The following is a 17,393-nucleotide window of genomic DNA, read 5'->3' on the forward strand; positions in this document are numbered from 1 at the left end:
ATGCCCTTTAGGAAGAGTCATCATTTTTGCGAAATTATCGCAACTATAAATAGGCAAGATGTGGCTGATATCGTGCTTCAGCAACAAATGTCAACTCATAATACACAAAAGTTGATCGGGCAAATCATTAACAATGTTCCCTACAAAATAAGCCCTATCTGTACATTTACACGCCTTTGATAATTTATATCGATGCATGTGCTTTGCTTGAAGTGTGAGGTAAAAAGTGCGTGTGTGTACAAGAAATTCTATTTTTGCATTTCAACAAATATCTTTATCCACTATATATAGTAGTCTGTGAGAAAACTGCGAATATTTTTTTTCAAACATAAAACTAGCAATATCAGTGAATTTATAGACGTTTGACATTTGATATTAATATATTAGGTTAGAATAGGGTGGATTCAAGTCAATAAGAGTATAAGAAATTAGATGATTGAAATTTCACAAAAATGTTTATTCACTTTACATTTAAGATATTAGGAAAGTATGAATATCTTTTATAGTACAAAACCCGCTAAATATTTGTATTTATAGACATTCTATAAATGGTATTAATGTATTTGATTTGAATAGGGTGGTGTCAAGTACAGGTGTGTGTAAGTAATTGATTCCGGAATTTCACCGAGGTGTTGATTCACTATGCATTGAAGTCCGTGACGAAGCCATGAATAACCTTATTTAAAATAAACATTAACTAAACATGTGCTTTTATAAATGATTGACAATTGATATAAATGTTTGGGATTAAAATGGGGTGTTTTGAGGACCAAATGTGAACAACAAATATAACATAAGAATTTCACCCAAGAATATTAATTCACTTTTCATGGGAGTCTAGGGATAACTATTACATTATTTTCTCACTAACAAACTTGCCATATAAATTAATTTACATGTATATTTTGTTAAATGTTGACGATTATGCACATAGTGCTATAGTGCACAATTACAAGCCAAACTGTAAATGAAGTTAAATTCTACAATTATTGTCCCTTTTGACATGAATAGCTAATTGTACTTCAAGTAATTGACATAATTATTTCTTGTGATTTGTGATCTCTTTTTCATTAAATTACTTGAAACCTCACACAAAAAGCTGAAATGTATTCTTCTAATTTCATAGGTCAAATGAGAGATTATATCTCAATTAAGATAATATTGACATGACATGCAAGGGAAGGATCACTGTTTTTGTGCATGAAAATCGGAGACGACCACACTTTCTCTTGCACACGCTTTGAAGGGTTAGGGTTACACATTTTCGTGAAGAGTCCTTTTGAAAAACAAACCCCCTTGTAATTTCTGTCCATTCCCTAATAGCCCCGCAATATATAATATTACTCAACAAAGCAGACTGTTGTATAAATGGCTTTGATTGGCTAAAGCTGTAACAATCGCTGATATTGATTATGCAAAGTGGTCACGTTTCTCCGGTCTTGTTGCCCGGATGTTTTTAATTGAAGCGCTAGTTTCTCTCAATTGTCACCATGGCAGGATCATTGTGGATCCAAAGAGCGAAAGTCGTTTGTAGTGTGGACTTTTCTTTTGCTGTTTGATTTTGTTGTTTCATTTCCAAGAAATTGATCTGATGGGAACATCCCGAGTAGTGATCAGTTCTACAATAGCACGATTATCGCCACCGAAGGTGCGTTCTGAGAAAGATTCGATTCATCAAAATCCGGATTTGGAGAACAGATTAGAGGAACCAACAGAACTACCTGCGAGAGTGTCCAGTAATTTGGTCGGAACAAAAAGCTCAGAGATGGTGTCCTCTATTAAAAGCCTGAGTGACAAGTCTGACAAAAATTCCGTCAAATATGACCAGAATTACAGCAACGGTACGAACGGAAGTCTGATGAAACATCCGATGACGCCCGGAAGCACATCTTGGATGAGAAAAACTCAGAAAAGGTACTTTAGTTGCAACAACCATAAATATTCTCTTCTGGAGGGAAATCGAAATGCACGTTTCATTTACATGACAAAAGACACCTAATTAACCTCGGTTTCTACAGTGTCTACTCTATTTAGATATATTTTGGCGCATTGCTTGGATTATTATCACATCCCACACGATTACGCATTTTGCTGTTACCAAATGAAATGTCGTCTTGCAATATGAGGACATATGCTGCATGGTAACATAACGGTTAGGATGATACAATCTTATGATCGTACTTGAGAATATTTTACGACTAAAGTCTTCAAAACTTTTATACTTTACCACTTCTGAAGAACATAATGTACACTTCACTAGAAACCGAAAGAAACGCTTGGAATTCGAGGGTCGCATGTTCTGTGTAGTCCTGTCAAAACGTTTTCAAACCCTTGGAAGGCGGGAAAATATTGCATATTCTCTCATTGGCGAAAATTCAATGGCTTAACCCTTGATTTGTTTTTGTATTCTCCTATATTTCAGAAGATGACTTCACCAATAAATTTTAAACAAAGAGTGTCGAAACGTCGCTACTTTCTGATAGTGCACCATGATTCTAACGGACCAAATGTCCAGTACGCTGCTTGGAGATCAGGGGTTGCATTTGCTTTACACTTCAACAGAACAGTCGTTGAGATGATGTTCAGAGCTCACGGTCTCAACCATGAGAATCACACAATATCGACCAGACACTACGTTAACGACACATATGACATCAAAAAACTAGTGGAAGTCGTCGACTTTGCAACATTAGACGAGTTTAATCATGACTGCAACCATTCTGTACAAACGTTATTACTGAATCCATTGAATGATAAAGGCAAGCATTACGACCCTGAAAATTATGAACGACAAAAAAAAATATTACAATGACCACTACCATGTCTCTCTGCCAGAAGTCAAACATCTTCCAAACACTTTAAGCGATAGGATGAGGGCTCTAGAAAACTCAGCTTCTTTAGAATGTGTTGCTGTCCACGAACCATCATTTTGGCGACCGCCACCTTACCCTAAAACAATCGCCGAAAAGTTTTCAAACGTACTCGATAAACAAGTTGTTCTAATTCCACACATACGGAAAACGGCACAACAGATCTCGGAGAATATATGTGACGGGAAACCATACGCTTCTGTCCACTGGCGAAACAGAACTGGAGAGGCGTATGTATGCGTCATTCCTTGAAAAGTCTGAAGGTTCCATCGTGTAACATGATACAAGGAAAAGAATTTTGTAATGAAACAACAATTCAAATTGACCGTGGCAACGGAATGAATGGTTACAATTATTTGAAAACATAGCGTCCATGACACTAGGCTCACATTTGGTTCAATGTGGCAGGCCAGAGTGAGTGTACATATGATATTCAGTAGCTTCTACGGGCCTTAGCTTGTGATAATCACAATGTCAAGTGCATTTGAACGCATTTGATGCATAATACCTCAAATAACGATAATTGGCAACTGTTTTAACGGACACACACATGTACACTGGTACATCAAAGTTAGTGATACAATCCACTATAACAATGAAAAGATGTCATCTTGTGGTATTGTGCTACATTGAATTAAATTGTAAACAAAGCAGTATTATTTAAGAAAAGAGCTTACTATTGTCTTTGAGGTCTTCAGTTGCGTGTCTGTAAAACTACCACAGGCACCGACATGTCTAAAATTCTTACTGACAGTTACTAACATTTTCACAAAGTTTACACTTGTGCTGCTCATTATTTTTATTTAGCATACATTTTGCCAATGATAACTTCATTCAAACAATTTTAGCGTGCACCTACACAACAATGCAAAGGTGTAATTTGCAGCGGTTCTCAAGTGTTTGAAATTCGACCATGCAACTCAAGAATGAGATACTTAACGTTTTTGATCAAACCAGCACATATTGTCACAAAAATGCAATTTGCATGTTTTGTCACAGTTTGAACATACTCAGCTAAGTTTACCCCTATATACATGCAAACAACTTTTAAAGGAATGGAACTTTCAGTTTCAGAGAAGATTTATCGACCAAAAACGGGACAAATTGCGCATAATACAAATATAAAACTTTCACCACAATTTGAACAAATCGAAATAAAGTAAAAGCTTCAACTAAATCTGGTGTGTTTATACAGAGTTTTAGCAATTTGCAGGATTTTCCCCTTTTTACCACATTTGTATAGTTTTGACACTAGTATGTTCATTTGAATAAAGCACATCTCCACCCCTCGGTACATCGAAAACTAAGGTGGTAGGTGCTGTTGTTTTGGGCTTTTAATGTGGACTGACATACATCCGTACATATTTATGTACAGTGTAGGTGCCTACGTGGGAACGTACCGTACGCCAACCCGTGCGAGCAGACGATGCGTTCACGGATGTCAACTCCAATTACGGGAATTGGTGAACTTTAGATTGAAAGTGACTCTCAGATTAAAATGATCAATTTTAGTCATTCTGTCACAACTAGAAATGTATATCCCAGCACTGTTGTAGGTAGAATCCTACTTGTATTGTATTGTGGCATTCTATGTGTGCTGTCTGAATAAAGCCATATAATATTTCTGTGATATCAAATGTATTTCGTCCAATATTTTTTATATTATTGCCATGTAAAGTATGACTCCCTTCAGACCATCTAGTGCGAAAATTATTCCCCTCCGATATTATAAAACAATGTAGTTTTAAATGTTGGGATATCAGTACAACTTTGAGAGCTATTGACTGTCTCTTTATTGAAATTATTGTCATGCATATCTCTATGAATAGAACTGCAGCCATTGTCTATATCATTGCATCTGTAACAGTTTACGACCTTTCTGTGAATACAACGACAGTCAAAATAACGATAACAGTAAAATGGTACATACATTTCTAGTTTGGACACTTTTGCCTACGCCGATTAAACGTTGGACTCTGACAAGTCACTTTGAGTATTGAGTTGACGGATGTCAATTCTACATTTTGTAAAATTGAAGGTTTCCTAAGTGAGTGATTTCAACCTGAATCTTCCTTTAACACTCACGATAGCAGTCATTGACGTCAATATGCCTACACAGCAATACGAACATCTCAACATGTAGTATGTGGTACTTCAGCTAATTTGCAGTGCTTACTTTTATTTAGGTTGGACGAAAAAGGTACCGTTTAAAGAGTATTTATTATTTATAATTCAGAAATACAGTGAAAAAAAAACAATCAAAGATTGAAATTTGGTCCAGTTTTAATATAAATGATCATGTGAACTGACCATGTGATGAAATTTGCCTACATATCCACAGCTATTCTTTTAAATATTTTCCGATTAATGTTAAGACCAAAGTCGTTACAAAATAAATTATGTAAAATTTGCGACCATTTGTGGACTGGGTTTTATTTCGCACGGATGACACAGCGTTCAGTAAAACTAACTGTTGAAGCGTTCCTTAATATTTCAGATGTGCGCCGCCACGCGGATGTGATGACAGAGGTCTGAGGTTGGTAAAGAATATGATTTCGATTTTTCAAATGAACGTTTATTACTAAAATTAATATACTGTACAGAAAAGTACATATCAAAACAATTCAAATTTTGAGACGAAAAGCAAAAATAAGAACAGACAAATGCATAATGGCAAAAATGATGGTCAATTATTGAAAATACTGAGCAAAGTTGAACTATTAAAAACAGCAAAAACTACAAAGTGGCAAAGACACTGATGCTGGAGCGAGACGGAGAGAACTGGTGAAGTTGCAGCAAAAGACATTCGCAATTTTGTACAAATGCAAAATTTAAGTTGTGTTTATGTTGCCCTGCCAAGACACGCAAAAGTAATTATATTGATTGATGGGTTTACTGGCCAGCTGTCACAATGCCCTGCTGTTATCAAGGGTTAACCTTTTCTTGAAACAGATGGTCTAAAAGAAATTATGTAATTCCACTAGTAGCCTGTAACGGAGAAAAATGCTTTGTTAATTGTGCTAGAGAAACATATGGCGATACTCTAAATGCCAGGCATCATATTTCACAAGAGATGAAAATGATACGACTAGCATTCATCAACATTGTCTTTTTACTTTGCGCCAAAATAGCAATGCAGCCGAGGTTCATCTAATTTCAATCAGAAGTCTGAATACCAAGGAGATTCGGAAACAACGTGAAACCTGCGGGATTACTGACTACGGAGCGCCACTCTATGGATGAGCTTGATTTACTCGGGGGGACTTCAGCTAGCTTTGAAGTCTGCAGGCTCGAGGTAGATTGAGGTAGACTGAGTGCTCAATTTGCCTATATAACTACATAAACGTAGCCACTGTGGCAAGGGTCCTGGAATAAGATTTTACCGACGACCGAGAGCTAGTAATAGCCTGAGGGCGAGTGTCGGAGTCTCGCCTGTACCACCGGGCAGAGATTTATCACCCTTGTTCTTTACTGTATCTGCAAACAGGGAAATCAGAGATATAGTTGTTGTTGTTTGTATTTTTGTTGGTGTTTATAAGTCGTGTTGTTGTTGTTGTTGTTGTTGTTGTTGACCAATAAAATTCAATGGACATAACTGTTGTGTTGCATCGGTGTTGCATCGGGTCAAATAATGATAGTGTGCTTGCAGTGTTTCTTATGACATCTACATTACGTTTGAAACAACACAATTGTTTTCGTCGAATTTTATTGGTCAACAACAACACGGCTAATAAATATAAACAACAACGCAAATAACAACAACCAGATCTCTATGTCCCCTGTGATGTGCCTTCGACACTCGCTGTCGGTCTATTAACTTTCGGTCGTCGGGAAAGTCTTTTCCCGCACCCTTGCCACAGTGGCTACGTTTTTAGTGTCAATAGGGCACTCGAGCCGACTGCGGAGACTGTGTTGACGACACTCCATCTCGGGCGTGCAGACTACACAGCTAGCTGTAGTTGCTCCGAGCAACCTCCATGCTCCGAGTAAATCAAACTCACCCATAGACTAGAGTGAGCGCTCCGTAATCAGTAACCCTGTGGTTTCATGCTATACTAATAGCGTCGTCACTTTTACGATTTAATTTGCTCATTTATTTCTTTTAGCACTTTTGTCAGTCACACCGGGTCCAGAATGCAAAATTATTGACAAGAGCTTCGGCCTCGGGGAACTTTATGTCCACTTGTTGTGGATATATCGGCCGGTCATACCATGGTATAACAGCGTAGAAGGGGTGTGTGTTGGTACTGTTACCGGCCTCCAACCACAGCCCAATTGCCATAGACATAACCACTGGCAACGCCTCGGACTTGCAGCGCGCGGTTTCTCCACCGAAAATAGTCGATTTGGAATCCAAAACGTGCTTTGATCTGCGTTTTGGAGCACACCTACCTCGTCTAGGTACATGATATGCTAAGCTGCGCTTGTAAACTTACGCAAAGCCCACTTTTTTCCCTATATGCGAGGGAAGGGTTCGTATCCGCGCCATTGTGGATCTCCTTTCCCGAAAAGCATGCTGGTACACTATGACAATCCTCGGCCATCGCCAAATTGTGATTTTTTTCTTGTTGAAAATTTTTGCTTGTGACACGACGGCCGAGGATTATCATTAGACTTCATGTAACTCTATGGGAACCGAAAAGGATGCTGGTCTACTATGACAACTATCGGCTATAGTTGAAATACATTTCAGTTCTTTTTCATTTTACTTCGAATTTACTTAAATTTTCATTTTATTTTGAATTTACTTTTATTTTCATTTTACTTTAAATTTTTATTTTCAATTTTACTTGAATTTTTTTCATTTTTATTTTTTTTTTATTTCAATTTAAATGTGTTTCATTTTATAATACATATTTTCATTTCAATTATGATTTTGTTTATTTTGTTTCTTAAAAATTATTTCAAATGAAATGTTCCTGCTGTTTCAATCAAAATGAATCATAAACAAACAATTTTTGTTCCCAATCTCTAAAGTTTGATTTTTTCCTTTTCAAGAAACAAAAAAATATTTTTTCAAATTTATTTAATCTTATTTGCAGTAGTTTTTCGATTTTTTTGTTTCGATTTTACCTTATTTAGCACGAATTGTTTTGTTAAAAATCACTTTAAAAAAATATATTACATAAAACAAAATACACTAACAATTAAGACGTATTTTTATTGATGACAAGTCCAGGCCACCATACACCACATCTTGTACCTCATTGATTATGTTCATATCTTATTCTGGCTAGCCGAAAGAGCCAGAGGACTGATTGTTGGTACGCTGGGATAAATATGGGAGAAAAGTTTTTTGACAAAATTTTATGTGACAAGGAAGACCCTTGACCTCGATTTCACAACTTGCCCATAAATCAGTAATGACAAGTCTTTACACTCTCATACTTGTTTGGATTAGGCTTCTGAAGTGTTACATCCTATAATTCGTCAATTGTACCATGCTAAATTTTTCTTCGAACTGTTTTTATGACACTGCATGACCCTGATCGGACGTTTGGTTTACAGGGATAAGCACGGGAACAAATGTTTTTGATAAAATGTCACATGACCGGTTACTACCTGTACCTCATCAAGTATGCACATATCTAATTTTGGGCTTGCCAATAGAGCGTCTAGTCATAAGTATTGAAGGAATATGCCATCGATGGCCTTTTTTCCGCGAATATGTATATATGCCTATAAATCAGTAACTACAAGTCCTACATCCTTCATATTTGGTATCAATGTGGACCGTATGCTGCCACATCCCATACCACATCAATTATGTGCATATCTAATTATGAGTTGGCCAATATAGCTACAGGTCTACTTTTGGTATATAAGGATTAATATGCGAACAAAGTTTTGTGCCAAATAGTTATGTGAACTAGATGACCATTGACCTGAATTTCAAAAACACGCCTATAAATGAGTAACCACAAGTGCTACTGCCTCCATTTTTGATGGTGATGAAGACCTTAATGCACCACATCCTATACCTCATTAAATATGCGCATATCATATTTTCGGCTTACCAATAGAGATAGAGGTCCAACTTTTGGTACACAGGGCTACATATGGGAACAAAGTTTCTTGCCAAAATATAATGTAACCCAGATGACCTTTGAACTCGATTGCACAAGTATGTTCATAAATCAGTAACCACAAGTGCTACTGCCTCCATATTTGATGGGATGAAAAACCTTATGCACCACATCTTGTACCTCATTTTATATGCACATGTTTTCTTTATGGCTTACCAATAAATTTATTGTCTACAGGGATAAATATTGAAACAAGGTTTTTGCAAAAAGCAATGTGAACCAAAGGACCTTTGACCTCAATTTCACAAATAAACCTATAAATCAGTAACCACAAGTGCTACTGCCTCCATATTTGATGGTGATGAATAATCTTAATGCACCACATCTTATACCTCATTAAATCACGGGCACTCTGTTGTTCTGAATTGATAGTCTGAAGAAACTAAGCTTATATGTAAATACGAACTTTGATGATAACTGTGTAAGAAATTTATAACAGGATGCCGTTGAGATTGAAATGCCGACTTAACTACAAAACCAGATCGAGGTCGGACCATGTCTACGTGAACGTCACAAGCGACCACATCGACAGGATTCTTTCGATGCTAAACGCCGCGGCGGAACTACGCACGCATATATACGCGTACTATACGTACGCTCGCGCAACCTGCACTGTGTCGTTTCACATAATAGATTTATTACATGCCTCGTATATCGAACGTCGCGCGCTCCATAGGATTCAATGGTAACTCGCCAATGACGTCGCGGGCCGCATAGTCATCACTGGACTGAAAGTGAACCGGAACTATTTTCAACTTGAAAACTTTTGGATGTAAAAGTCTTGAAATTTCATGTTTTGCACAGAAAATCCGGCTTTTGGAAAATTTTGCATAAAAATATTGATAAACCGCATAACAGTAGTTTAAATATATCAATGCGCCATTCGATGATAAAATCGTTCTATTTTAAGCGTTTTTCGTCTAAAATGAAAATAAAGCATTTGACTATAATTTGCCAATAAACGTAAATATTTTGGTGCAAACTGAGTAAGAGAGGCAAGTAATAAAAACATTATATCCCAAACATGGGACTATGTACCCTCGGGGCAGGAGACCATTTGCCCTCCTTACGTTGGGCAATGGTCACCTACCCTCGGACACATAGTCCCATGTTTGGGCCATAATATATAATATATACACAAGGGTGTGCAAATTATTTCTGGACGATATTATTTACCGATGAAGTGAGTCGAATTCCGTCGCGAAAACGACGTATGAAATTTGAAATGGCATCGTAGCACACATCAAGTTATAAAAATGACAGACATGTAGTAGATATTCGAAATATGACCGAGAATAAATGCATCGCTAATCCTGACTATGTGCGTTACAAATTGCCGTTATCCGGTAGCGACTTTGGATGTTCGAACGTCGCAAAATACGCTAATATAGCAAATGCCGTTCTGTGGTTTCGTCATGCGCAGAAGAAAGGACATATTTTTTATTTCTTTTCGTAGTAAAAACCTTCCAATATAATATTCCAAAGAAGAATATTTAAGTTTTTTTCAGTTTTAGTGAAAGCCTTTCAATAGAACCCGAAAGATTTGTTCAAATGTGCATTTCTTTTTTCTCAGTCTGTTTTGGTCGTTCTGAACGTGAACAAGACTTGCAGGTCAAGGGTTACATTTTCACATTTTTTCCTTTTTACGTTCTATCATCAGTGAGTTACATTGAAAAAAATAAAAAAATTGTTTACCTTTTGCGGATGTTTTAGAGGGTAATAGTATCTGTCCCCCTGTCCCCCTTTTTTTGTAACGCAAATCATCAGGTTCCATGTTCATATGAGCATACCCTTGTATATTTAACATTTCTGAGGCCGGGACAGCAGACATTAGTTCAGAGGCGCTCGCGTGTATGGCTGTCGTCGCGTGCACGTTCCATTAGCGATAATTCACTAAACGAACGTGGAAAACGGACGAGAAAATCGTGTTTCCAAGCATGCCATTGGTCCGCTTTCGTCACATGTGCATGTCTCGTCGCAAATTCTGCAACCCGGTTGGACAGTAGCCTAATTAATTAGTAGCCGACGAGGACTCGTCCGTTCCTTTCGTCGTCTTTCGTCTCATTATATATATTCGGGCACTGCTTTGTGTCACGGACAAGACAATTGACAGAAATAGTTGCAAAAAGGGTCCGTTCATTGATGCGGTCGACAGGATGGGATAAATTGTCATGTTACGGTTACATATTTGGAACCTTGGATTGGCGGTGAGATTTTTAGATGATAGGGTTCACATCGTGAGTAGCACGACTTCCACAGGCCAGGAGGTAAACAATTCATTTTTACTAAGATAAAAATACCTATTACACGCACAATATACGGTGATAGTAGCGATGGTTTTAATTCACTTATATATTAGTAACCAGGCAAAAAAGAACCAAATAGACAATTGACAATGTTGCGGGATTTTCCCTAGCGAAGTCTTCGCACTAAGTTAGTGTGGCGCTGGGGGAGAAAGGCATACACATCGGCAACTACAGGCATGAACCAACAAGGTTGGCGGTACAGATATTTTGTTGCCTTTATAGGTCTTGAAATATGCAATCACGTGCTCCACGTTAATGCGACACCGATAAATTCAATATTGAATATTATGCGATCCATTCGATTCTCGCCAACAAGCTGACTCGCTGGAAACTGTCAGAAGAGGATACTTGTTCATGTATCCATGATCAGCTAATAAATATGTATCATTCGGAATATCCAATTCCAATTCAGAGCCGATGCCAGGCAGCAACTGAAATTGTCCGTTGTCATTTAAATGGCCCCAAAATCCAGACTGTAGATATATTATATTCCCCCTGTTGTCACAAATTAATTGGGTGCTCATCGCATGACACGAGAATGTCCGCAATTGGTTCCGTTGTTGGACGATATATTACGTGCAACGTACCCTCAATGGTGCATATTGCGTTTGGAAAAAATTCCAGTGTCCTCGGAGAGTTCAATATCCTCCCTTGAAGGCCATCTCACCATTCCTCTGAAATAGTGCCACAACAAGGGTACCAAATGGGTAATTTCTCTGGAAACGGTTGATATGCTAACTTGAAACCATGATGCCAGTGTATCTTCATTTAGGTACTTTCTTAACCAGATCAGTACCAGTAAGATTCGATTTCTTGGTGTCATCGCTCGACGCTCAGAACAGTTTAACCTTGGATACAGATCGGTGACAATCTGATTCAAAGACTCCTCAGTTTCGCCAGTTTGCATCCAGAACAATGCAATGAAGAAATACATCTTATTTCTTTTTTAAATTTGATTTAAAACAAGTGATAGATATGCAACGTAATTTTCCAAGACTAAAGGCGCCGTGAATGTATCAAGGGACGACTCGAGTTAAACTGGTTGCGCAGCCTACAATACTTGTAACACCCGATGCTTTCATAGTGACAAATCCCTAGAAATACAGGAACACGATGGACAGGTGTGCATTTATATCGACACTCACTCACAGTCCTGCCATCCATCTGTCATACGCGAAGCTATTCTCTGATTGGAAGGCATGAATCAAGCGCTACCGTGGCGGCTTCACAGAGCAGCGTCTGAATATTATAATGAGACGAGAGACGACGAAAGGAACGGACGAGTTCTCGTAGGCTACTGTCCAACCGGGTTGCAGAATTTGCGACGAGACATGCAAATGTGACGAAAGCGGACCAATGGCATGCTTGAAAACACAACTTTCTCGTCCGTTTTCCACGTTCGTTTAGTGAAAGATCGCTATTCCAGCCACCGCGCTCATGTTCACGGCAGTCATAGCAACGTATCATCGTCATTCTCCGCCGCATTTCGAATACGCGCTTCATTATTGTGGTAAATACAATACGCGCTGATAAGAACTCTGCCGTGCATGCCGCGGTGCAGAATGACCGGGTGTGAGAGGAACCAGCAGAATGCAACTGTTTCTGTTCCCTTTTGTATTAATAATACCTCATTTTTGTTGAGGCTTTTATTTTTTTAAATCACGATATAAGTTCTCCAGCGGCAAATAGAAACTTAAATACGAAGTCTATCTATCTATCTATCTATCTATCTATCTATCTATCTATCTATCTATCTATCTATCTATCTAGGTTTTTTCTAATATGTTCTCATTTGCGTTCCTTGTTTTCTGTTTATTTGTTAATTATCCAGTCCGGTGTACAACAAATGTTCGACAACAGTTGTTACTTTGAAGTCAACTTATCTCAACTTTGATGGTAGATATTAGTATATAATGTGATCAGCCTTTGCACCGGTTACTTTTGTTTTTATCGTAGTATATGATTTTCCGTTTATAGATAAAGTCGAATCAAAAGTATCTGTAACTTGCATCATTCAAAAAAAAAATCCGAGTACATTAAGTTTTGAATATGAATTGCGCTCCTGATACCGACCGTTTTAAGTCTTAGTAAACAAGAGAACCTCGGCAAGATGACAGGAACCGCAGTTTGCCAGCACTTAAAGGAGTTTTTGTCTTGTAACATAGATGTCGCTGGTACATAAAGATTAATCGTTGTGGTCTGATCATTGTTCCAGGTTATGTTGAAGATCATGAAGGATGCTCATGTGCCGAACGTCGTCCGTAAAGACGATATCGCTCCGCCAAAGTTCCCGGATGTAGAAAAATATAAACGAGACAACTATTTTTGGTCTCTCATAGAGCAGGAGATATGTGCACGTAAGTGTTAATACAATTGTATTAGCAACACTCAGTCATATATTAAGTGTTTTGCACATGCAACTGCAACACCATCATACCTAAGTGTTCATAGACGTGTAACTTTAATACTCTGTCATACCCTAAGTATATATACAAGGCAACAGCAACACTCTGTACGTGTACACACATATGCATAATGGGTTTACCATTGCCTTTGCTCTTCTGATAGACTTCTGACGAGGAAACTAAAATTAAATTGTGTACTTTTGATCCCTCTTTGAGTCTAGATATGTTGTTTGGTTCAAGCACTTTGTACATCAAATGTAGAGTTTTAGATATAAGATACTTGTCAAAAGATCGACTTTTGCCACCGCAACATTGAACAAGGAAATTTTAGAGTTTGTGCTGCGTTGTTTGAACTGCTATGTACAGGGTACATCCAAAGAGTGACCCTACCCGAGGTGTATTTAACATTTGGGTACAGTTCACTCCAGACAAAACTGGCTAAGCGGTTCTGCCAGCTATACATCACACGTGTATACCCGTCTATCGGTGTTATTGTATAATCTTATCATTGCTATGACATAAGTCTTCATCTTCTACTCTTTCTCCAATATTGTTCAGGTTCCCATGTTTACATTGCAAGTGCACATTCAAATTGGGAAGGCAATGTCATGAGTGTAAGACGATTACGGAATGCGAGAACAGTGAAAATGACTGATGTTGTATCCTGGATTGCCGACGACGTTGCTGTTAGGCGATAATTTATATTTACAATCACGAAATAGTGACTCTCTATTTCAAGTCTGGAGCTCCCTGGATTTACGAGAGAACCACATAAATAACGTAGAATGGCATGGGCATCTGGGACGGACATCCGGACTCTTATAATTTTAATTATTGACTGATCTGCCACTTGTTGGGGATTATTTTAAAGCTCTTTTGGTATGACAAAAAATTTACCTTCTCAGTTTTTCGAAAATTTACAATTCTCATTTTCCCAACTGAGCTAATGTGGACCTATTTGTACTGTAGCAAATGTTTTGCTAAACGCATGGTACGGGGTCGGCGTGGTGACCGGTACGATGGATGCAAGGTGAATCCCTCGGCGAAAGTTACCTCAACGCGGGGCCGCATGAGGGAGTTGTTTACATCGTACTCAAGCCAAGAAGCTAAGTCTCACCATTGTAGGCTAACAGCTGATGATCACATATTTGCCTCGAGTAGCGAAGTCTATCCTTCCACGTTTCACCATTTATAACTCGAGCGATTTTTACAAAAACTGATAGAAATGGTACAGGAAGTTGCCCATGTAATTTGAATCATGGGGAAAAAAGCTCCAAACTTGGAGCTTGCATAATATGATATGGAAGGTACCATCTTCGGACGGGTATGACCCCCACATTGCAGATTCGAAAAGTTTTCCTTTGGCAACTACAGCATACAATAAATGAACTAACTTAAATCTTTATCTTGTTTTAAAAGATAGCCAACACTTCTTGATCAAAAAATGCACAAGCGTATAAACTCGTGTCAAAATTATTATGGCTCTGCATCAGCTTAACACTATCCATCCAGAATTATACATAGCATACATGTGACAGCAATCCTCATTCTTAAACTGTGCAGGACATTGGTTGTAGCCAATCTATTACTTGCCATGAGCAAGAATAAAAAAGTGTGGTTGAGATATCTAGGTTAGAGAAACATGCATATGGCGGAGAGAAAAATAAATTTATTGGTTCCTTCACACAAGAATCTTTTGATATTTAACACACAAATCAACTGACTTTTTGTGAAGAGAAAATATTGTCTTCCATGATTGGTCCATCTATTTTTGTTCAAATAAGTGATACATCAATCACCTCCTTGTAACTGCTTGTTCAATCTGATCGGCTGTTTCGAGATGTCCATCATTTACGTCAGGAGACTCCAAATGGAATACGCCTACTAGCAGAAATTAGAATTTTGGATCGAATTTGCACTTGCTTTTCAACATGGCATATGGTCATGCGGACATCAACAAATTGAAATGTGATTCACAAAAGACTATTGGAACGTTCAAACAGCAAAATGTACGATATTAGGTAAACAGAAGTTTGAAAAAGATAGGATTTTCATATATTCAATGAAGCAACATTCTTACTGGCCGTGGTGAACCATCCTCACAAGGCTTTTGACCTATTTCGCACACTTTAACTTGAGGCAAAATTTAATATATTAACATTTTAGAAAAGGGTCAAAATGCACAAAAACACGTGATTGCACATTTCATCATAATTTGAACATATTAAATTAAAATCACCCATAAGAACATGTCTAGTAAATATCAAATCTATCAGACTAATAGATTTTGGGAAACAAATTTTTTGACCAAACATGACAAAAAATGCCCCAAAAATACAAAATTGCAGATGTCATCAGAATTTGAATACATCACACTCCGATTAAGCTTATAAACCTGTATACCAAATATCAAAGCTATCCGATGAGTACTTTTTTGACACCAAAAATTTTTGGAAACTGCCCCAAAATTTTAAATATGATGATTTCACAATTTGTACAAACTTGACTGAGGTCATCCCGTGGAACATGGATACCAACTTTCAAAGCAAAGCCAAGGTTTTTCAGAGACCCCAACAATACAAAAATGCAAAATTCACCCCAATAGCTCAGTATACCTAATGGAACCTGCATACCAAGTTTCAACCCAATCTGACCTAAGCTTACAGAATTTTAGCCATGTGCCGGATTTTTTTTCTTTTCCCCCCTCATTTGCATATCTTTGACACTGACATACGTATGTACGTACATTATGCAATTTTAGTATTAATTATGCATGCCATGCTCAAAACAATGGACGTGCATATGCATCCCATAGTGTTGTGTCCTCGTACCAAGTTTGAAAAGAATTGGCTAAGGCGCATCTGATATATCTGCGTGCAAAATGCATGGACGCACTAACCAAAACCATTAGTCTCACAGACTTGGTCCATGGGAACTAAATATATACACACAATACAACAAGAGCTCTAGTGCGTGACCATTTCTTTGGGTAAGTAGTTTTACCGTACATAGAAAGATAAATGATATGTTGTCGTAGAGAATTTACATTTTCATGACACTGAAATGTGTACTCAAAATTTTTTTCTTGAAAAAATTAATGCTTCCTATGGCTGATATGAATAATATCTCTGACACATTGAAATTGGTGGGATTCAAGACTGGCGACCTTGTCATTTTGAAGAGATTATGACATATATGTCATCTGGGTTAGATTCAAAATGGCTTATCTCCCTATTTGAAAATGTATTGGGAATATATTCAAATAGCGAGGTATGCCCCCTTGAATACATTCCAAATCCATTTTCAAAACACTAGAGGCACACATACATTATCCCACGCTATGAAAGAGACAGAAATACATTTAATGCTGTATAAAAGCTTTTTATAAGCTTACCATAAAAATATCTGTATTACATTGTAAAAGACATTGGTAAAATTTAATGATCTCACAATACATAGCTTTAATACTTTGTAGCATATTTTTACTGGCGTACCAGTGTGCACATAACGCCTGCAGCTTATTATTGTGTATGACCTGAAAGATTCTGAGAAAAATTATGCATCACACCCATAGCTACATAGTACAGAAGTTTAAATGGAGTTAAGTATTCACAAAAGGTTTTCTACACTCAAACATGTTGCTTTGAATCAACTGAACTAGGGTTCACTTAACCCAGTCAAAGTATTGGTTCTAATGTTAAAGAGAAGAAGAGTTATACCAAAACA

At 37.6% G+C, this 17,393-nt stretch overlaps 1 protein-coding gene across 1 annotated transcript in view; it reads left to right on the plus strand.

Moving 5' to 3' along the window:
• LOC139129530 (uncharacterized) overlaps positions 1–17,393 on the plus strand; it is a 263,263-nt gene that overhangs the window by 209,682 nt on the left and 36,188 nt on the right. The window lies entirely within an intron of this gene.

The sequence above is a fragment of the Ptychodera flava genome, chromosome 3 (assembly GCF_041260155.1).
Source record: "Ptychodera flava strain L36383 chromosome 3, AS_Pfla_20210202, whole genome shotgun sequence".
Taxonomy (NCBI): Eukaryota; Metazoa; Hemichordata; class Enteropneusta; family Ptychoderidae; genus Ptychodera; species Ptychodera flava.